This window comes from Sebastes umbrosus, chromosome 20 (genome assembly GCF_015220745.1).
Source record: "Sebastes umbrosus isolate fSebUmb1 chromosome 20, fSebUmb1.pri, whole genome shotgun sequence".
In the NCBI taxonomy this organism is placed as follows: Eukaryota; Metazoa; Chordata; class Actinopteri; order Perciformes; family Sebastidae; genus Sebastes; species Sebastes umbrosus.
In genome coordinates this window covers 22,917,787-22,938,628 of record NC_051288.1, presented here as the reverse complement: position 1 = coordinate 22,938,628, position 20,842 = coordinate 22,917,787, and the positions used below count along the sequence as shown (strand labels likewise).

Genomic DNA, 20,842 nt, shown 5'->3' with positions numbered 1-20,842 from the left:
TGCTGAATAAAACATCACAGCTAGAGGGGTCCTACGCCGGTTAAATGCTTAGCTCTGCACAGAGGTGTAGCGGTGGTGGGAGGCTGTGTGTGAGACACAGCTGAGAGGCATTACGCTCACCTTTTGATGTCAGTGAGTAATGGTGGTGAGTAAAAAATGTGACAGTAACAGCTGACGGATGAGCAACAACACCAGGTATGTTTCTTCACAGGGGCTGACATCAGCACTGAGATTCAATCTTTTGACAACAGCAACACCTCAGACAAAATCTAGTTCACCACAGCGACAGAGGGAAGCCACACGGAGCGCTTGTTTTATCTTTTTAGCAGTCTAGAGACATTTGGGGAAAGCATGAGGTGCGATTCCTACTGATGCCGGGAGATCTGATAGAGCTTTTTCTTTTTGCTCGAGCTGAAGTGGTTTTGACTTCTAGTGAATGCAGAACATCAAATACATTCTCACGACAGAACTGAATCATGGAGCAGTGTGTAGAAAGAGTACTTCAGTTATTTTAGTCAACATTTAGTCTACAAGGAACACACGAGACAAAGCTTACTTCGTTAGATTTGAGTTACGCTGTCTGTGCCAACTCTCACAGACTGAACGGGTACGTTTTAACGTCAGCAAGCGGTGTTTAACAATACTGCCATTTCCTTCCCGTCTATTAGAAATAACCTCCTCCTTGGTTTATTCATGACAACGGGGATATCAATCAGTCGGTGTCCTAGTGAGACCTGAACCGACCCACAATTTTTAGAATAATGTTGTCGTTTATAGTTATACTTCTGTCTACATTTACATTCCCCTGTCAATTTGATTGATATGTTCAAAGCTTGTCATGTCATTTGACATCTTTAAAATAACTTCAGTACTTCTAGCTTAAAATGTCCATCTGTTCTGGCTCACAATGATGTCCTAAAAATGACAATGACATGGGAATCCAGTTTGTAAGGTAACAGGTTTTTTTCTGTCAGTGGAGACTTTTATTCCTGTGTTTTTTGGTTGAGTGCGTCTGGGGGTTGTTTCATAACAACTAATCTCCCCGACTTCAACTTGTCGACTAGTCTAAAAGTAAGAAAACACTCAGAAAAACAGTCAGACATAATGTAATCTATAAGGTTAAACATTGTGTATGAGAGCCATTTGAAATCGTTAATCACATTTTTCAATAACCAAATTGTATTTTAAATGTCGCTGAAATCAATATGTCCACTTTGGTTTCCCAGTTAGGAATGCGCCTCACGAATCCGGAGTGGTGTAATATTTGATGAAACGCTTGCGAGGACTGTTGTCTCAGGGGCCGTACACATGCTGCATCTTTTACACCTTCATAACCAAACGCGAGAGCGACGCCGTCGCGGTGCGCAATCGTTCTCAAACGGCTAGGGACACTAGATAAAAACAGTTCAACGCGCACTGCATCATCATCATCATGTGACGAGGAACAACCAATCACAGCTGGCAGATATCTTTTTCTTTCTTCCGTAAACATCAGTCTACGGTCAATATATGGAGGAGAAGTTAATCATTTCAGTGCAGGACAACACAGAGCTTTACGATCTGTCCCACAGACTATTTCACTGGCTTCATCCTTTCTGTCCAAGAACGTCACACTATCCGGTTGAAAGGTCACAATCCAGTCGATCAATAGAGAACCAGACTGAGTGCTGAACCCAGATAGTGTTCAAACCAATAAGAACACTATAAAGGGGGCGACCCAGACGAGTGGCAGGGGCTTAAAAACACATCAGTGAGAAGTGAGCTCCAGATTAGGGAGAAACTCCTGAAAAGTTCTAGGTGGAGTTCTCCTTTACATCGCCTAAAGCCACTATGTATAAGTGAGGATTGTTTGAGCAAGTAAATTAGGCAGCACTCCTTTGTCTAACTGAATTTCTTTTTTAAACATTCTCTTTTATGTTTGCACAACTCTCCTATTTAGCATCCCAAGACTTCTTGCGAAAGAGTAAAATATTAAAGTCTCCGTGGATATGCAGCGCTAATAAGTGAATAAATGATAAGGGAGGGAGTGTGTTGAAATATAATTATTAATAAACTGCCAGGAGCAACATGACATATTTATTTTATTTCCCTTTCAGATTAAAATCCAGCACCTGCATGAGTAGCCGGCGCAGAAGCCGAGCGGAAGTCATGAAAAAAACACCAATTATAAATCAACACAATCAAAAATAGTTTTGTTGTTTGCAGTATAAATGTTTTTCGGACAAGAGGAAAAGTCTTTATTGGGGAGTTTTTTTTATCTTTGTGGTGTAATTGGGCAGTAAATCAAACGTGCGCTCTTTGATCTCACTGAAGTTTCAGCCGGCTCTTTGAATGCAGCACCCCTATGGGGATGTTATTTACCGAGTGTTTGAACGTCGATGCATTATTTGTGAAGCTGATAGAACGGCGGCGGTACCCTCACGGTGCCTCTGTCGGCTAAGCAATGAACCACGACCCATTACCGGTATTAATCTAGGGATTTAAAGGAAAACAAAATCAGTAACCTGTGACTTCATACAGCTGACAAACTGCAGCACAGCTAAACAGCAAAATATTTATGAAGACAGGCTTTGCCAAAAATCCTGTATGCACGCTAATCTCTTTAACAAAGACTATTTAGGACACGAGAGGATATACTAAGGCGCACATTCTCCACGGTTACCATAATGTATTAAAAACCCTCTAGCAACAAAAGCTGACCAACATCAAAATATGAAAACAAAAGTACAAAAACAAGTTACAAGGTTGTGTACAATCCTGCAGAGCAACACATCAATTATTTATAACAGTTATAATGATTTTATTTGGGCAGCATGAAGCCCAGATAAAAAAGGAGAAGATTCAAACCCAGGCGTGATGACTCATAATCGCGGCCCTGAAGGCTTCTCTGCGACTAAACAAGCAGTCTAAATAGATAACCTAGATGCATCCCTACATCTGTCACGCGAGGTGAACACGGGAGACACACTGGCTACGGCAGGCTTCTCCTCGCCGTTAACTAACAGAGCCAGACATGCATGGCAGACGTCACATGGGAAACATTAGAACAACATGGGACCTCAGAGGACCGGGGGAAAGAGGATTGGAGCAGCGTGTCCCCTTACTGACCCTCTGTGTGCTGCAGCTAATCACATTGTATGTTGCTATATAATTACCTTGCTCATTAGTCAGAACCCACAGGGTTATCTTTATTAACTGTCACGCAGGCTGTTTCGGGGAACGGGCGCATGTCGTTGTTGTGTCTATGTTTAATTAATTGCACTTGAATGGTTGCCATCCACAGCTGTCCGCTGCTTGTGAACATCCTAGTCCGTCACCAAATAGCCGCTGAGGTTAATTATTATGAGGCTGTTTGCCGTATCTAATGTTGTGTTCCTTTACATTATGGAAAAGTCACAACGAAATCAAGTGATGAGTGAGGTGTTTATGTAACCTCCAACAGGATGTTCAGGAATTAACTAGCAAAACAGGGAACATCAAATCACATGTTCAGTTCTTCTTGTAGTTAATTTGTTTAATTTGCTTCTGTGTGCACATGATTTACATAATTTACATGATTTATAAGATCATGTTGTGAATTATTACGAGCATATGTACAAGATGTAAACTAACCGACCATAAAACTAGACAGCTCTGTACGTTGTTCTATAATAAATCTCAGCTTTGTGATCATTTTTAGAGCCTTTTCAAGCAACTATGCAAAATAGAACATATTGTGAAGCTTCTAAAATGTGAATATTTGCTTCTTTTCTTGTTTTTCTTCAGTATGATAGTAAACTGCAGCTCTATTAACATTATCAATTAACCTGCAGATTGCTTTCTAGATTAATGGTTTGGTCTAGAGGTGAAACGATTAATTAATTAGTTGTCAACTGTTAAATTAATCGGCAACTATTTTGATAATCAAAACGAGACATTTGAGGACGTCACCTTGGGCTTTTGGGAAACACTGATTGTCAACTTTCACAATTTTCTGACATTTTATAGCCCAAACAATTAATCAAGAAAATAATCAACGGATTAATCGACAATGCAAATAATCGTTAATAATAATAATAATAATAATAATAATAATAATGATAATCAGTTTGGTCTATAAAAAGTCTGAAAATAGTGAAAAATGTCCATCCCAAGGTGATGTCTCCAAAGAAATTAAATTTAATATGATATAAAACAGAGAAAAGCAAGAAATCTCCATATTTGAGAGACTGAAAACAGAATTTTCCGACATTTCCGACAACGATTGATCAATTATCAAAATAGTTGTCAATTGTTTTTCTGTTGATCGACTAATCGATTAGTTGACTAATCGTTGTTAACAATTCCCAGGGGCTTCAGCCGGGCCACATAGGACGTGTAAGCACCTCTTGCTTTTTATCTCGACGCCCATGTTAACAGGTTAGAGCAGCCACACAGCGCGGCTCGGCTGCAAATGAGCACGCGCTCCAAAAAAATTTAAATTACATTTATAATGAAATTAAATGGCCATTATGAAAGGCAAACTATGTAGAAAGGGCTGGCAGCAGCAGCGCTGTCGGTGTGGACACCAGAGAGACGCAGCGGTTCAGCAAGGCAGCCGTCACACGCTGCTCAAGCACCCAGTGTGTCCCGGCCGTTACGGTCTCTCTTTATGTTATATTCTGAGGTGTGCTTTGTCCTTGCAAGGCCCCTGACCTTGCTGGGAGCCGACAATTTGACTTCCACCTGTCATGTCTCTATGTAGAGCTTTAACGGTGCTGAAGGAGCTTAAAACTCTCACACACACACACACACACACACACATTCCTCACATGCTGTACAGTAGAGACACACCCTCTTTATAGCTCCATTATGTACAGCCCGAGTGCCATAACCTCAACACATTTTGGGTGTGTCCACATAAAAAGTTGAACTCTGCTCTTTTGTCACATTACTGTTTATCTTGCTTATCATAAAGCTGTATATTTTGAGAATACTTTAGAAATAGCTGTTTGTTCGTGTTCCCTGGCAAACAGGGTTTCAATAGTAATAATATAATGGTACAGTAAGTATATATGCAAACCAACCACTTTCTCTATATAGCATTTCAATAGGTCTTCTGGCAAAATGTCAAATAGCAAAAGATTTATATCCCGGCACTGCAGCAATATAAAATATACATACATGGATGGGATTTAAGGTGATAACCTCGGTTTAATGTTGTATATATAACATTAAATATTCATTACAATAAGCAACCAAAGTACAGAAAAAACACCCCCAGTGTGTAAAGGCCTTTAGACTCAAACACCTGGAAGTTTGGACATCTGTATTAAAGCAGTTAGGCACCGAAGGCGAGCAGAGACACCTCGGTCCTGTCTGTGTGAACCAGCTCCGGCTAATTGAATGGCCTGCTGGGCCTGAGGCTGTATGTGTTGGTTTACCGCTGCTATTGATCGCAGGTCTGTCTCTCTATTAAACCTGCCTGCTATACTGTCTCCTACAGCAGCTTCATGACGAAGCATCCACACATACCTGCACACGCAAGCATAAAAGCACAAATCCTTTATAACAAGAAAACAAAAGAAAGAAACACAAACAGGATGAGATAGAAGAAAAGAAAAGTTGGATTCAACAAAAAAAAAGACAGAAGGAAGTATCCACAACGGATGAAGCCTTTTGAGCCATTACAGCAAAGCCATTAAATCAATTTCCTCTAATCTGGACAGGGCCATCCCAGAGCAGGAAATGCCAACCAGTAAGCCTCTCGAGGGAAAAGCAGCTATTGTGCCGGCACACAGAGCATAAACGGAAGATCTGATTTAATAAAATGACTTGTTCCCTCTCTGGTGGGGAAGGTGCCTGGTCTCTTTCATTCATTATATCTATCTCTCTCCCTCCAACACTTCTCAGTACACCACTCTGCAGCAACTCAGATCCCTCATTACTAAGAACAAGGTGTACCTGATTAATACGGAGCAAATTAATTCAATACAACCCTGACAGGCCTGGCAGGGAGGGGAATTGGCGGCATGATTTTTGTACATATGCCGCTTCTTAAATCCCGTGGAAAGTGCCAGCTGTGCCCCTTTTTTTTCTTTCTGTGCTTCTGGGAGAGGTTGCACTCCTGTCGCGCCTGCCGTTACTAAGCAACCAAAACCTGCGTGCTGCGATGGCGATGATGATGATGATGATGATGATGAAGTTGCGGTAATTTAGCAGGACGCCTCACTGACTAAACTAAACTCTCAAAACAAAGATAAATGCAAACTAGTCCGAGGGATGGATCATAAAGCTCTGGGTAGCCCTGCACTAAAATGATTAACTTGACCTCCATATTGACCGTAGACTGATATTAACAGAAGAAAGAAAAGAGATCTGCCAGCTGTGATTGGTTTTTCTCAGTCACATGACATGAGAGCTGCAGCGTTCCAAAAGTTGAAATGTGTTCATCTCGGGGCGCAGCTGTCGTACCCTGAAAACTAGGCTCTTGAGAAGGCTTGCACGCCGTGACGGCTTCGCTCTCGCTTTTGAGTGCGCCTGCTGCACGTCTACATAGACAACAATGGATTTGAGCGTGCAAAACGCTCAACGCGGCTCAGTTTAAAGCTAGAGTGAAGATACTGGCATGATATGAAACTAGAAATCTCATACTAGCTTGTTCAGAAGGAGGTTAAATAACGCTCCAAACTTGCGCTAAATTTTGGCGAGGAAAAACTGTCATGGCCATTTTCAAAGGGGTCCCTTGACCTCTGACCTCCAGATATGTGAATGTAAATGGGTTCTATGGGTACCCACGAGTCTCCCCTTTGCAGACATGCCCACTTTATGATAATCACATGCAGTTTGGGGCAAGTCATAGTCAAGTCAGCACACTGACACACTGACAGCTGTTGTTGCCTGTTGGGCTGCAGTTTGCCATGTTATGATTGGAGCATATTGTTTTATGCTAAATGTAGTACCTGTGAGGGTTTCTGGATCAATATCTGTCATTGTTTTGAATTGTTAATTGATTTCCAATAATAAATATATACATACATTTACATAAAGCAGCATATTTGCCCACTCCCATGTTGATAAGAGTATTAAATACTTGACAAATCTCCTTTAAGGTGCATTTTGAACAGATAAAAACTATGGATAATCATGTGATTAAATATTTTAATTCATTGACAGCCCTACTTTATAGGCAAAATGCACAACCATAATGCCATACAGCTATTAAACATTCAGCAAAGAATATAAAATGTTCTCACTTGCCTCATGGGAGCATTTTTATTGTATTATTTTATGTTTGATGAAACATCAGTCTACGATGCTCCAACAGTCTAGAGGTCACCCGCTTTGCTTAAAGTCAAGTAACTGGCAGCGAACCAGACACCTGTTTGATACTGAGTCATGGTTTTGATCTGATCAGAGTGGCTGAGCATACGGTGGTAAAACAAGGGGAAAGAAAGATCCTATATAATGAAGGTATGGCAACAGGTTGTGTACAATGTCGGATCTTTATTAATGAACCTGGGTTTAATTTGCAAAGCCATGTTTTTCTGCCAAAAGCTGGTGTTATGTCAGAGGTGGTGTCTGTTTCTCCCCCGAGGCTGTTTCACTCATTTCTGCTGAAACTTCTTCAAAAAATTCATTCTCAAGAGCTGTAAATCACGTACCCTCCTGACGACGTCCACACTACCTCGCTCGCGCTGTTGTTTTGAGATCTTATTGTTACGCCGTTATTTCGCCATGCAAATGCATCATTGTGCATCGCCTGCAGTGATAGTGTGACGCTATTTGGGCAGGATGATAATGGCTTCTGTCATTCAATCTTCTCCCGTCTTTTGTGCGCGTCTGCAGGGAATATGCCTTTATCCTGCGCCGGTCCATTAGCTGACAATGGACGAGTGTGGGGAGAACATTACCAGAGAGACATTTGTTCACTGTGTGACAATGCTCTTCTGTGAAAGGTGAGACTAAATTCCTCATCAAACGCCCACGCAGATAAGTTTCTCTTTCCTTTTTTTCTTTCAATCTATCTGTGTGTGCGTCCATGTGCATATCTACAGCTCCAGCCCTCCAACATTATCTCATCTTCTATTACTACAAACTTGTGTCGAAGCGTCTCGTATTGTATCTGCTAATAAAAGAGTAGCATCGGATCAACTGCAGAGGTTGCACTCTCTCACTAAACGTCTCCTTCTCTTCCCGGTTCGCTGTCCTTTCATTTCTCTTGGTGCCGGAGCAACACGTGTTCCAAACCACAACTTCCTGCCTGATGGAGCCGCGAGCCGATTGGCTGGAAGTGGTACATACCCCCGACACACCCACCCTGTAATGCTTACTGAGGTTCCTGGCACTAGTTGCTGGCCTTTCTGCCCGGGCAATTAGAGGTTTGCATCTCTGTTATGTGTCTGTGTGCACCCACCCCCACACACACACACACACATACAAACACCCCCCCTCCCAATAGACATGAAGATAAAATACACACATCTTTGACACACACAGTGAGCACATTAGCAAACGTCAGACCTGGGCTGTGCTGCGGAGGACAGCTGCCAAGAGTGACCAGCTGTGTCAAAACACATCGCTCACACTTACACACTGTTTTTTATTCCACTGCTATTTCATTGATACGCTCGCAGTAATATACTCCGCAGGCCGGAGGCGCTAAACGCGGAAAAAAGCGACAGAGATGGGACTGATTCAAAAAGGGGAGTGATGGCGTTCGGGCACAGGGCAGGAAATTAAAATCCTGAGATCACTCCTGTGGGTCAAAGACGTTTTTATAATCCCGAACATGCAGTGTTTTCATACTTCTTGTGGCTTTTCCACAGAGCCCGCCCTTTAAACCACACACTTAGCCCCGTAGTGGGAGAACTTCATCGCAGACCACCTATAAGAGCTTTCCATCCACACACCGCTGATGTATGACAGTCGAACGCCTGTTGACACAAAAAGAGGGAACGATAGTAAAATAAATGATCTGCTAAATTTAGGAACAGTGAGGTTTGGGGACGCGATCCAGCTCGTTCTGCTTAGCTGTCTTTTATACGGGCTGAAATTAAATTAAGGAAATTTAAAACTGCAGTTTTATATGACCAGTAAACACACGGCTGCAGCGGCACATGGCTCACATAGGGGGAATTCCAGCTCTGCCCTTCTTGACGTCTAAGCACCAAACATAAACCTTGGGAGTTAAATCCAAGAAAAATGAATGAACCGTATATAAAATAAATGGTCCTGCTAAAGAAAAACGCTTATAAAAAGATTATAAAAAGGTATGTCTTGGCACTGAGAGCGTTTTGTTTAGTATCCTGACTCCCTACGGTAAGGAACACAAAGCCAGAGAAGCTGCTAATGGCTCAGCTTGTTTGTTTTCTTTGCGTTTTAGAGTCACTTGATACAGGTTAAAGTTTAAGGCTATAATGCACAGAGCGGAACTCCAGGCCCCGCTGCCAGGAAATGACCCTAATCTTTCCGAGCAGGAACAACTCCAGAGGTGGTAATGCGCTTCCCCTGAGTCAGGGAGAGCCTATGTAGGTGGTAGCGCAGCAGAGAGCAGCAGTGTGGGTAACACAGTGGCAGGGCCATCATTGATTATGGTAATTAACGGAGAGGAAACGTGCCTTGTTGTTTCTGCAGTGGTGCAGAGGAGAAATGAAGGAGAGAGGAGGCCGGGAAAACGGGGAGGGCAGATGTGACGGGAACACATAAAAAGGTAAAGAGAGGACAGAAGAAGGTGGGAAAGACAGATGGTGGTTAAAAAAGAAATGACAGAGGGTGAAGAATCATTTTAGAAAGTGGATGTCAGGTCATTGCAAATCTAAAGCCTGTCAGCATCCAAATATTAGCCAATAATCTACAGGAGAAGTTCACTAAAGTCATCAGGAAACACTGTCTGGGAACCATGAATGTCTGTACACAAATGTCTGTGCCAGTCCATCTAGTAGATGTTGAGATATTTGAGATCAAAATCATGGGATTATCAAAGTCTTAAGGGTTCATCGTCTGGGGAACATGAATGTGTGGACAAAACTTTGATATGAGATATTTCCATAGACGGTATAAGAAGTGGACGTAGTCACTGAGACTTCACCCATTGGTTAGTGGACTACGGTTTTGAAGCCTTAAGTTCGCCATCTTGGTTTTTGGCCGTCGCTATATTGGTTTTTGGCCGTCGTCGTATTGTTTATGGGCTGTTGCCATCTTGTTTTCTTGGAACCAGAAGTAACACAAGAGGGTGGAGCTAAGTAAAACCAAACGCTGAATAAGACATTTTTAGGCGACCAAAAAGGTTATAATTAACATCCATGAACTGAAAACACACTGTGAAAGGGTTAAAGTTCTAAGATGAAAACACAGAACACGGAAGCATCCCCTGCTTTATGGTCTATTTGACTCTAAATGGGACCATTACTACTAAATGAACATCATGCTGTATTGAAGAAGACTTGAAACTAGCGATAAAGACCATAAACTCATGTTTACAATGTTTACTGAGGGAATAAATCAAGTGAGAAGTAGGCTCATTTTCTCATAGACTTCTATACAATCACACTTCTTTTTGCAACCAGAGGAGTCGCCCCCTGCTGGCTATTAGAAAGAATGCAAGTTGAAGGCACTTCAGCATTGGCTTCACTTCTCAGACCCTGGAGGTAGCCGCCTGGATATTTCAGAGAACAAGTGAATATTTTGACTTGAAGGTATAACCATGGGATTATCAAAGTCTGAAGGGTTCATCGTCTAGGCAACATGAATGTTTGGACAACGTTTCATGGCAATCCATCCAATAGTTGTTGAGATATTTCATGCTGGACCAGAGTGCAGACCAATCAACCGACAGACCACTGATAACATTATATCACATAGCTGTTAAACTGCTGAATCAAAGCTCTGTTGTTTAAATCCAGAAGACAACAGCAGCGCAACAGGATCAAGGTCCAAGCCTTAATACTGTCGGAATTAGCTAAATAAAGCATGATTAAGTAACAGCATTTAAATTAAGCGTTTGTAAATGCATAATTCCTTCTCATTCTAATCCTTAGATTTTATATTTTACATTATTACACTGTAGCTTAGTGCCGGTTCCCAGCATCTTTTGGAGTGCCATGTTGCAGACTGATATAAAGTTAACAAAGCTCAAGGCTACTTGTCCATCTTCTTTTTTTTTTTAGGTATCCACTTATTGTTTTATTTCAATAACTCACAAGCTGGCAAGGCTGCTCTGAGGCTAGGAATAAAGAGAAGAGGAGAAATAGAGGAAGAGCGACGGTGAGGAGAAGAAAAGAGGGAGAGAGGGAGGGGAGTCAAAGCCCAGAGGCTCACTGTATAAAACCTCTTACCCGGTCTCTGGGGTGGTGTGTGTGTGTGCATGCTCATAATGGTGGTAATTAGCTGATCAAACAGATAGACAGTGGACCAGACTCGTGCTGTGGGTGGGCTCTAATAATCCAGATCATTAGGTATGAGAGTATGTGGTTTATATTTGACTCGTTGTATGAATGTGTCTGTGTGTGTGTGTGCGCAGAGTTAAGTCTGTGAAATCTGCCGTTAAGCTCCAACACTGCTGGATACTACGGCCACCGCAGCGCACTAATCACTCTCTGACCAGCTTCTTTTTTTTTTTTTTTTAATGGTGTGTGTTACTGAAAAAACAAGAATCTCAAATCTTTGGCAGCAGCGGATTCAATTTTTGCTTAAAAAAAAAATCAGACTGGAAATCTGGAGAGAAAAAAAAATGTGTGAGGGGAATTTCATGGTGTGATAAAGACCGGTGGAAACAGATTTTTTAAATACACTTTCTGTTCCTAATGTAGAAAAGGATTTATGTCATGCTGCCTCTTACTGTTACAGACTTTAACTCCAGCAGAAAAGCCACACAAATAAAGAATAAAAGGTGCACAGTTCAGTTGAGGGTTTGAGTCCAGACAGGAGGTCTTGTTCCACATATATATATATATATATATATATATTTATATATATATATATATATATTTATTTTATGGCTGCACCATTCAATAAAATGGGAATATTAAGATTTTTTTTATGCATTTTACACACATTTCCCCAATATTTAGCATGACATAGTTGGTTTCTTCTGTCTTTTATAATAAAGTTCTTCAGGTTTGAACAATGTTTGTATTGACTGACCATTTTAAATAAAAAACTAACGCAACAATGAAATGCCATGAATTCATTCTGTATATAATATTTATGTTATATCCTTTTGAAATAGAAACATAACTTAAGTATAATCATTTATAGATTGGTAAAATTAATTGTTAATAAACCATGAAATTATAATTAATGTTTACTAGTTATTAGTAATGCTGTAATTTATGTTATTTTAACAGTTTATTGTTGCACACATTATAAACATTTAATATATTATATTATAAGTATTTTTTAATTATTACCAGATATTTGTAACACTTTGTTGATGGTTAATAATTTCTTTATAAAGGTCTATAAACATTATTTGGATGTCTATTATAAAGATGCAACTGATGATTAAATTATTATTTATTAATAAAAAAAAAAATGTTTTTATTATTATATTAGTTGTTAAATGGTTAATAACTATCAATTTACCATTCATAAATGATGGTTATTATAAAGTGTTATTTTTATAAATGTTATCTACAATAATTCAGACAATAACCACGAAGTCTCCGACTCTTGCTGCAGAAAGTAATATATCAAATTGCTGAGTCCGAGTTCACACCAGAATATGCTCGTCATGTCGGTGTACTGACCAGACGCAGGCCTGCAAATCAAATTAGGCCCCAACTGCTAGTTAAAGAAACCAGGCTCTAACTTATATAACCGGCCCACACCAGGAGGAACGTTCTACCTCCCACTGTATCCCACTGTGCGGGATAAAAGTCCTCTCGACATGTTTCATCAGTCCCGAAGCTGCCACGTCCCTCTAATGACATTTACAAGCTGATTGATGGGACGATGGCCAGGCGGCCGTGTTCGTGCGTGGCCGTTTGATCAGGAAGGACCCACCCTGTACGTGCTGTGATGTCATCAGAGGTGGCCACGACCAGATGAAATCCCAAAGTCTCTTAAATTGCATCCACGTTACCCTCGCTTGGAGGAAAACGGCGCAAGTGAGGGAAGCGTGGATGAAATTTAAGAGACTTGGGATGCAGCCACCGTACATGCAGGGGAAAAAAATACACGTCGACACGCCTGAAAAACATCTTCGCTCCCCGGTCTAATGGAAGGAGAAAGAACTGTGACATGATCTGGCAGCGTAACAAGGATTCCTTTATGCCGTTACCACAGATGTATGTTTTTAAACGCACAATATTTGTTCCTGATGCAGAGGCCATTTTAGGATAAAATACAGTGTGTGAATATTTACATTCTGTCATAACTTGAAGTCCTAGGGGATTGCAAATTGTAGAAGAAACACACATACATACATACACATGCTAAAAACACTCTGCCGGCTGTAAAAATACACACACACACTGCAAACAGTCACTTTTTTGGGCGCTCTCCAAGTCTGGTGTTCCTAATAAGCCGGCGCTCATGACGGCGGGGCATGTGAGGAGGAGCGAGAGCGAGCAACAGATAAGCAGAGAAAGGATGTGGACGAGTCATTACACTCGACACTGCCACAGCAGGAGAGGAAGGGAGGCCTATTTGTTCCAGTTCATTATCTGGTGTGATTGAGCTCAGAGAGAGAAATTTCTGATGACAGCCTGGGCCTCTGACCTCAAAGGGATTCTGTACGGGAAAGCAAACAACAAAACAAACAATGATAATTACCGCAAAAAGAAATTATCGCCGAGGATTCTGGCACAGGGTGAAGCCTCACGCGGCGCAGCGCATACTCTGATGACACATCGCTGCAGAAAACTGCAAGACACACTGCAACCTGTCTGCAATTACTGCAGACAGATTAATGTCTAATTAGTGGCAGAGGATTGGTATGCTCGCTCTACAGTAAATCCTATATGTTTATGATTATTAACAAATCCCATTAAAACACCAAAAGCCACAATGAATGGATCCTACTAACAAGTACTGTCTGTGTATACGATAGATCTTCTTCCTCTAAAACTATTATACCACAATCAGTGAGCCTCACTGTGTCACTGGGTGACATGTTCCTTCAACACCATGAACACACACACTGTGGCTTATTTTGACTCAATGACTCAAATACTCACTGGAGCGCTAAATGTGGATTAATCTGCTGCTGAAAATAGTCTGCAAGAAAAGCACTATTTACACATGTTGCATAACATTTGCTATGAACTACACTGCCCAGTTGCTTTAGGAAAAAAATAAAGTAAATGTATTAGATAAATTATATATATTTTGACCTATTTTTTTTTATTTATCTCATCAGTAGGTACCAATGGGCTTAGGGCTGAGTGCCACAGACAGGGTAGAGAAGTTAAAAAGTATTGTGAGACAGACCTGTGAGGGTTTCTGGACAATATTTGTCAATGATTTGTGTTGTTAATTGATTTCTAATAATAAATATATACATACATTTGCATAAAGCAGCATATTTGCCCACTCCCATGTTGATAATAGTATTAAATACTTGACAAATCTCACTTTAAGGTACATTATGAACAGATAAAAATTGTGCGATTAATATGCAATTAACTATTTCAATCTACTGACAGCCTTACAAAATATAGAATAACATTAGTCTTTCTTTTTAATAGTTGTCTCTCATAGCCTGCCGTGCAAAAGTCCTGCTTCATGTTCCACTTATGTCCAGATTTCTTTTTGCTCATGGTGCAACAGTGTGGTTTACATTTTACTTGTTAGAGGCCATATACTGTCTACAGTACATTGCAGCAATGCAGCTAGCAATCACATAAAGTGTGAGACCTTGAGCCTGGCAACATTTATAAATGCTGACATGAGCGAGAGGAGCGATGCGGCTCTGGCATAACAGCTCATTAATGTTAACCGGGTCTGGGAATAGACGGCGAAAAGACCCAAAAAAAGGCCTCTGAAAGAAGGGGCGGGGCTGGGGGGGAGCTGACATCTACAAATACGAATTAAAACGCCACAGGAAAAATGAATGAGTCTGGTCTTCAACCACCGCAAGATAGGGCCTCGCTTGTGTACGACACCACGCTCACTCAGAAACATCGGCAGCAGCAGCAGCCGTGAAGTGCGGCGGTCATCTGCGGGGTCGGGAATGTGTACTTTCTGTGCTAATGTAGTCGATCTCTCGTTAAACTAACGGCTGTCAGAAAGTAAAGAAAAAATACTGCTCACTTCAGTCAGTGTGCACGAGCCGGCCGGCCACACAGAACACACTCTTTCCCTGCCTGGAGCCGATCTGTTTGCCAGGAAACCATTCCCTCTGAGCCGCCAGCAAATAGCCCCTGAGCAGCAGGGGAGCCAGTGATCAATGAGCTGTGGACAGGGTGGCAGCAGACAGCTAGTTAGTTCAGCTGATAATGCTCCGACAGAGACACGTTCAGCCTGATGAAGCTAAAGATCCCCTGTGTGTGTCTGTGTGGTTGTTACAGGCTGGAGGAGTGACAAGCCCCCCCCGGCTGCCTGCGTTTACGTGGGCTTCTCAGGGTGACTGCCCACCGACCTCGGAGTGTGAGTCTTTCTGTAATACATTGCTACTTTTGGCAAGACTTAACGTTTTATTTTTACCCTTTTTATATGTGTTGTTTTATTTTAAGTCACACTTAAATCATAGAAGTCAAAAATTTGTTTTTTTTAAATATTTATTCCAGTAGTTCCCCCAACCTTTTTGACCTCTAATCGCAGTCTTAATGTGGACATACTGTAAATTGTAAGCAATTTAAACAAAAGTTGTATTTTTATCATCTCAAATTGCTTCATTTGAATGATTTTTAATAGGCAACAAAATGTTGATATATCTAGTATTTATTTTAGAAACAAAAAACAATATATACATACATTTTGTAAAGCTTAAATATGTGTTTTTCTTATTTATTTATTTTATTTATTATTTATTTAATCCTCTAAGGGGTTGGGAATTAGTCCATTAATTAACTTACAAAAAATACTTAAATAAAAAAAGACATTTGTCAAGCAAAGACGATGAACAACTGCAGGCTCCAGTTATGTTATATCATTGTACATTGAATATCTTTGAATATTCAACAGATTAATAATGAAAAAACATTACATGAAGCCCTTATATTTTATGGCACATTTGAGATCACTGTTTCTAAGATATTAATATGTCGATTAAAATATTTAATCGCATTTAATCCCAAGATTGTCCATAGTTGATCGCAAATCAATCACCCATTTTTTATCTGTTCGAAATGTACCTTAAAGGGAGATTTGTCAAGTATTTAATCCTCTTATCAACATGGGAGTGGGCAAATATGCTGCTTTATGCAAATGTATGTATATATTTATTATTGGAAATCAATTAACAACACAAAACAATGACAAATATCGCAAGTTGCAATCATGCGTTAAAGAAATTAGTGGCATTAAAACAAATTTGCATTAACGTGTTATTATCGCGTTAAATTTGACAGCCCTTGTTATTACCTTATTAAATTTTTTTTCAAATTGTATTGATTTCAGAAGCTTACACTGACTTTACTCTAGTCACAGATGCTTTTTACATTAATATTAAGTAAATAAAGTTATGATTTATTATGTGAATGTTTATAGTTATGTATATCTATGGGGAAGGTAGTGACTTGGTGGCTTTTGCCTGCCACACACCTCTAACAGGCATGTGTGTGTTCTGCACAGTGATGTGAAAAAGAGACCGTGTGCCGTCTTCTCAACTCTTCTGTGATGAGCGAGTGTGATGAGGAGAGAAAACGAGCGCTGGTGCCCTTTTCTCTGCTGTGACATTAAAAGAAAATGAACGGTAAAAAACCTAGGAAACATCTAGAGCCACCTGCAGAAACGCTGGCAACATATAGAAGGAAAGTCTTTTTTAATGAACAGCGTCTCTGTCAGAGGTGAGCTGGGTGAATGCTAGACTGTTCCCAGGATGCCTCAGGTGGACAGATTTTACCTTGAATGCGGCTTACCTGTCATAGTTTTCCACAGTAAACTGGCCCTGTGGTCATTAAAGTCATGTCTGTGAGCATGTGTGTGTGTGTGAGCGGAGTGGGCGCATCAGTCATCACTAATTTTCTAGGATTAAAAAGACAGAACAGGTGCACAGTGAGGCCATTTTCAGTTGACCGAGTTATAAGTTTTCCTTTCTTTTCTGAAACTCTCCAGTGCTCCTAATGGCATCTGCAAGATTTCAAAGACCGGAGGAAAACAACCAATCAGAGCCGAGCTGGAGCCTTGCCGTCTCACTCGCAAAAACTCAGACCAAACGGTCAAACTAGGCAGCGCTGATCAAATATGAATCAATATTCTGTTACTGTAATGCCTATTTCTCTCCTCAAATGTTTTCATAATCATCTTGTAGTGTACTGTTTAGCTGTAAAATGAGAAAGTTTGTGACCCGGCAGCCAGTTGAGGAAATACCAAGCACCGCCCACCCAGCCGGAGCACAGCCAATAGGAACGCTCTCTCTCTGATATGACCTGTGATTGGTCACGGGGTTAGATTATCTCTCAGAAAACTTGAATTACAATATGCTGAAAGGTTATTGTGGAGTTTTTGCTCAGTGATGCCAAAAATATACTGCCTACTGCCGGTTTAACACGTGTTTTACACTTGAGGAAGGGAAGTCAAACTGGGTGACCAAGTCTTGCTTTACCCTTGAATACCTCACTGTCTTTTCAGGACACAAAGAACACATAAAGGTCAGAGGAGTCTATAGCGTGCATGTGTTCACACGTGTGTCGAGCCACCTGCGCGGCTGCCGACAGTAGAAAGAAAAGTACACAGGTTGATGGAATACATAATGGGCTCCGGCTATACTGCATTCCTTCCTATACAGCAGTTCACAGAGTGCACGCGTTCTCAACAACAGCACAGATAACGAACCGAGAGAGCACTGATGTCACACACCAGTAATTGTTGTCTTCTGACTGCAGTTACACCAGTGTTTCTCTGTGCATTTGTGGGGGTTTGTTTGCCGGCAATGGGTACATCCGACTTTTTAACGGGTAAAGAAAATACGAGAGCACAAAAGAGATTAAGTGTAATTTTCCACTAGCAAAGAGGCCGATTTTTTTTTTTTTTTTTTTTTACTCAAGCGGAAAATATGTTGTTTTACTGCTGTGCAGAGCCTCAGGGCTGTATTTACAGAAAGTTACACAACCAAAACAGGTAACAGTAAAGACTGAGGTTGATTGACACCTACGTAATGCTACCAAAAACAAAAGTCTGAATCAGTGAGCAGTAATGTAAAAGTCATTGGATTGTGATGTGAAACAAATCAGAAGAGGGATTACTTGGCAGATTAAATCAGTGGGTTGGATTCAGTGTATCTACAATGCAGACAAGATTAACTTTTCTTTGTTCTTATGTGTCAGAGTAGTAGACGGATGAAATGTGATAGATTATAAATCTCTGTATTTTTCCAATTTCACTGCTGCCGTTGACATGACGGACTGTCAGGCTCTTACCTATGACTATATATACACACACACACACACACACACACATACAACATGCACCCAATAAAAAAAAAAAATGTGCATGCTACACAGTTTGCACACGTGTGTATGAGGTGTGTGTGCATGCATATGTGTGTGTGTGAGTGTCCACTGCAGCAGCTACGTCAGCAGCGGTCCTGTAGCGCCAGGTGAGATTTATGAGGTGTTAAGAATGCTTGCCTCCAGCCCAGTGATGGGAGACTGATCCCACCTCCTCGCCTGCCTGTGCCCCTGCCTAACACCTCACCTGGCTCCTACCCACACAGCTGCATGTATGCGCACGGTAACCCCCACTGCACACACACACACACTAACCCACACATATGTGCACATCAACCCCTGAGCCCGAAAGTGTGAGTCTAATGTCTGCACCACCCCCTCCATCCCCCCGCTCTGAAAGACGCACTTCCTGGAGCTAAGCACACCTTCTAAAATATCCCGTTCCTGCCTCCCAACGATTTTCTTTCCCCGCTGACGAAAGCTCTTCTGTGGAGAAATCACACATATTCTGGCCTTGGTCTAACCAAAGAGCGTACTCTCCAGCGGGGGCCACTCAGAGAGAAAAGCCTCACTTGAAAGCGGCTCGAAAGGTCACTGCAGGAGCCGGCGAGAAGGAGGGAGCGTGTTTCACAGCTTTTACAAGCGTCATGAATCACCAAGGCTTCTCACTTTACTGGCTGACATTGAAGACGCTCTCTTGCCTGACAGAAAGTATACGGTTGCATCTTCTCTTGCAGTTGCTAAATATTCTATAGCTTAAGCGATCAAGAAAATATATTTTGGACACAGTATTTGTATCTAGGGTCCAGGCTGCAGGGATCAAGAGTCCTTATAGTGGGTATCTGCTGATACCGAGCCTGATCCTAGACTTATACAGTATGTACGTATTGATATGATATGAATGAAAGTTTATCTGGGAGAGTGTAACGTGATAGTGAAAGCGACAGTAAGCGTTGACTTAAAATGAGTAGCAGGGAGTAGGAGTAAAGCAAGGATCTGCTTTATTTCAGTCGATCCATTAAAATATTCCCGGATCGGCCCTGAGACCAATCCTTTGGATCTGCTCGGCTCTGTTTGATGTCTATTTGTACCATATTGACTAACCCTCAATGCTGGTTTGTCTTAAACCACAGTAAATTATACTGCACTTCCACCAATGAATCTGCTATTCGAGCACAACTGATCAAGTAGCTCTTTGTTGTGTTTTTGTATTTCATTCATTTGCCCCTGACAGCTTCTTTTCAGTTCTACTATATACTGAAGTATAATGAAGACATTTACTGTAGGTGTGCCTTGAAAATCCAGGTACAAAATGCATTTAAGGTTTCAACTCAATAATCCAACAAAGACCAGGGATGTAACAGGTTACTCTGTAGACACGACATCTATTGCACGTATGGGGGATCCCTCCTCTGTTGCTCTTCCTTGAACGTGATGGTACTCGTTTTTCAACAATACCGTAAGTACCGGGGATCAGGGCTCTAGACTAACGGCATCCCGACGTCCAGAGGACGATAACGCTACATTGTGCATAGCTAAAAGCTAACGTCGCATTGTGATGCGTTCAAGATCTATTCAGTAAAAATGAGTATCGGGCGAGGGTAAATTATGACGTTATCATGATGTGTTTAAATGTAATCTTGGCGAGAAAGTTGAGGCGAATTATCAGGGATTAATAATAAATAAAAAATAAAAACAGTATGCAAATGGTAAAAAAGGAGTGTATGTTGAAGTAAATGGGATTTATTGTTTAGTTTTTTGCACCGTGGTATCAGATTGGGTATCGAGAATCAATGAATTTCACTGCTATTTGGTATCGAGTACTAAATTTCTGGTATCGCGACATCTCTTAAAACCTTCATTGTGCAACAAGAGGCACTTACTCAAAGCAACTTTTACTCCGGCTGAACTAGGTCACTAACATTTCTTCCTGTAAAGTGGTCAACAACCTCCTGGATGTATTTACGACAGCATCATAACCACTTATAACACAAGTAAATATTTACAATAGTGACTTCTTTACAACCTCGTCCCCCTTTCAGAGGGAGAGGGACACAACCAAACCTGATGTGCACATGTTGCAGTGATCACCACAGCAACACTCAAAGAGGAGCTGCAACAACAGCTCATTACGAAGCCTTACTTCAGCATCACCTGAGTCCAGTTCCCCCCCACTCCAACCTGTGACCGACACCAGTCCCCTCTGGTCCGGTATGAGCTCTCTACCATTAAAGCTGTTCTCTCACCAAACATCTGTCCAAACAACTCTGTAGGGTTATTCCGTCTCACTGTGCCCGAGCTGCTATGCATTATCTGCCTCTGCTGCTTCC

At 41.2% G+C, this 20,842-nt stretch overlaps 1 protein-coding gene across 5 annotated transcripts in view; it reads right to left on the bottom strand.

Moving 5' to 3' along the window:
* Positions 1–20,842, bottom strand: part of thrab (thyroid hormone receptor alpha b) — a 282,111-nt gene that overhangs the window by 79,920 nt on the left and 181,349 nt on the right. For 2 of the 5 annotated variants that reach the window (XM_037755729.1, XM_037755733.1), the window contains one exon: positions 16,983–17,088. The exons of the other annotated variants lie outside the window; for them this stretch is intronic. The gene's annotated coding sequence lies outside the window, so the exon portion shown is untranslated. The remainder of the gene's footprint in view (positions 1–16,982; positions 17,089–20,842) is intronic. 5 annotated transcript variants of the gene reach the window in all.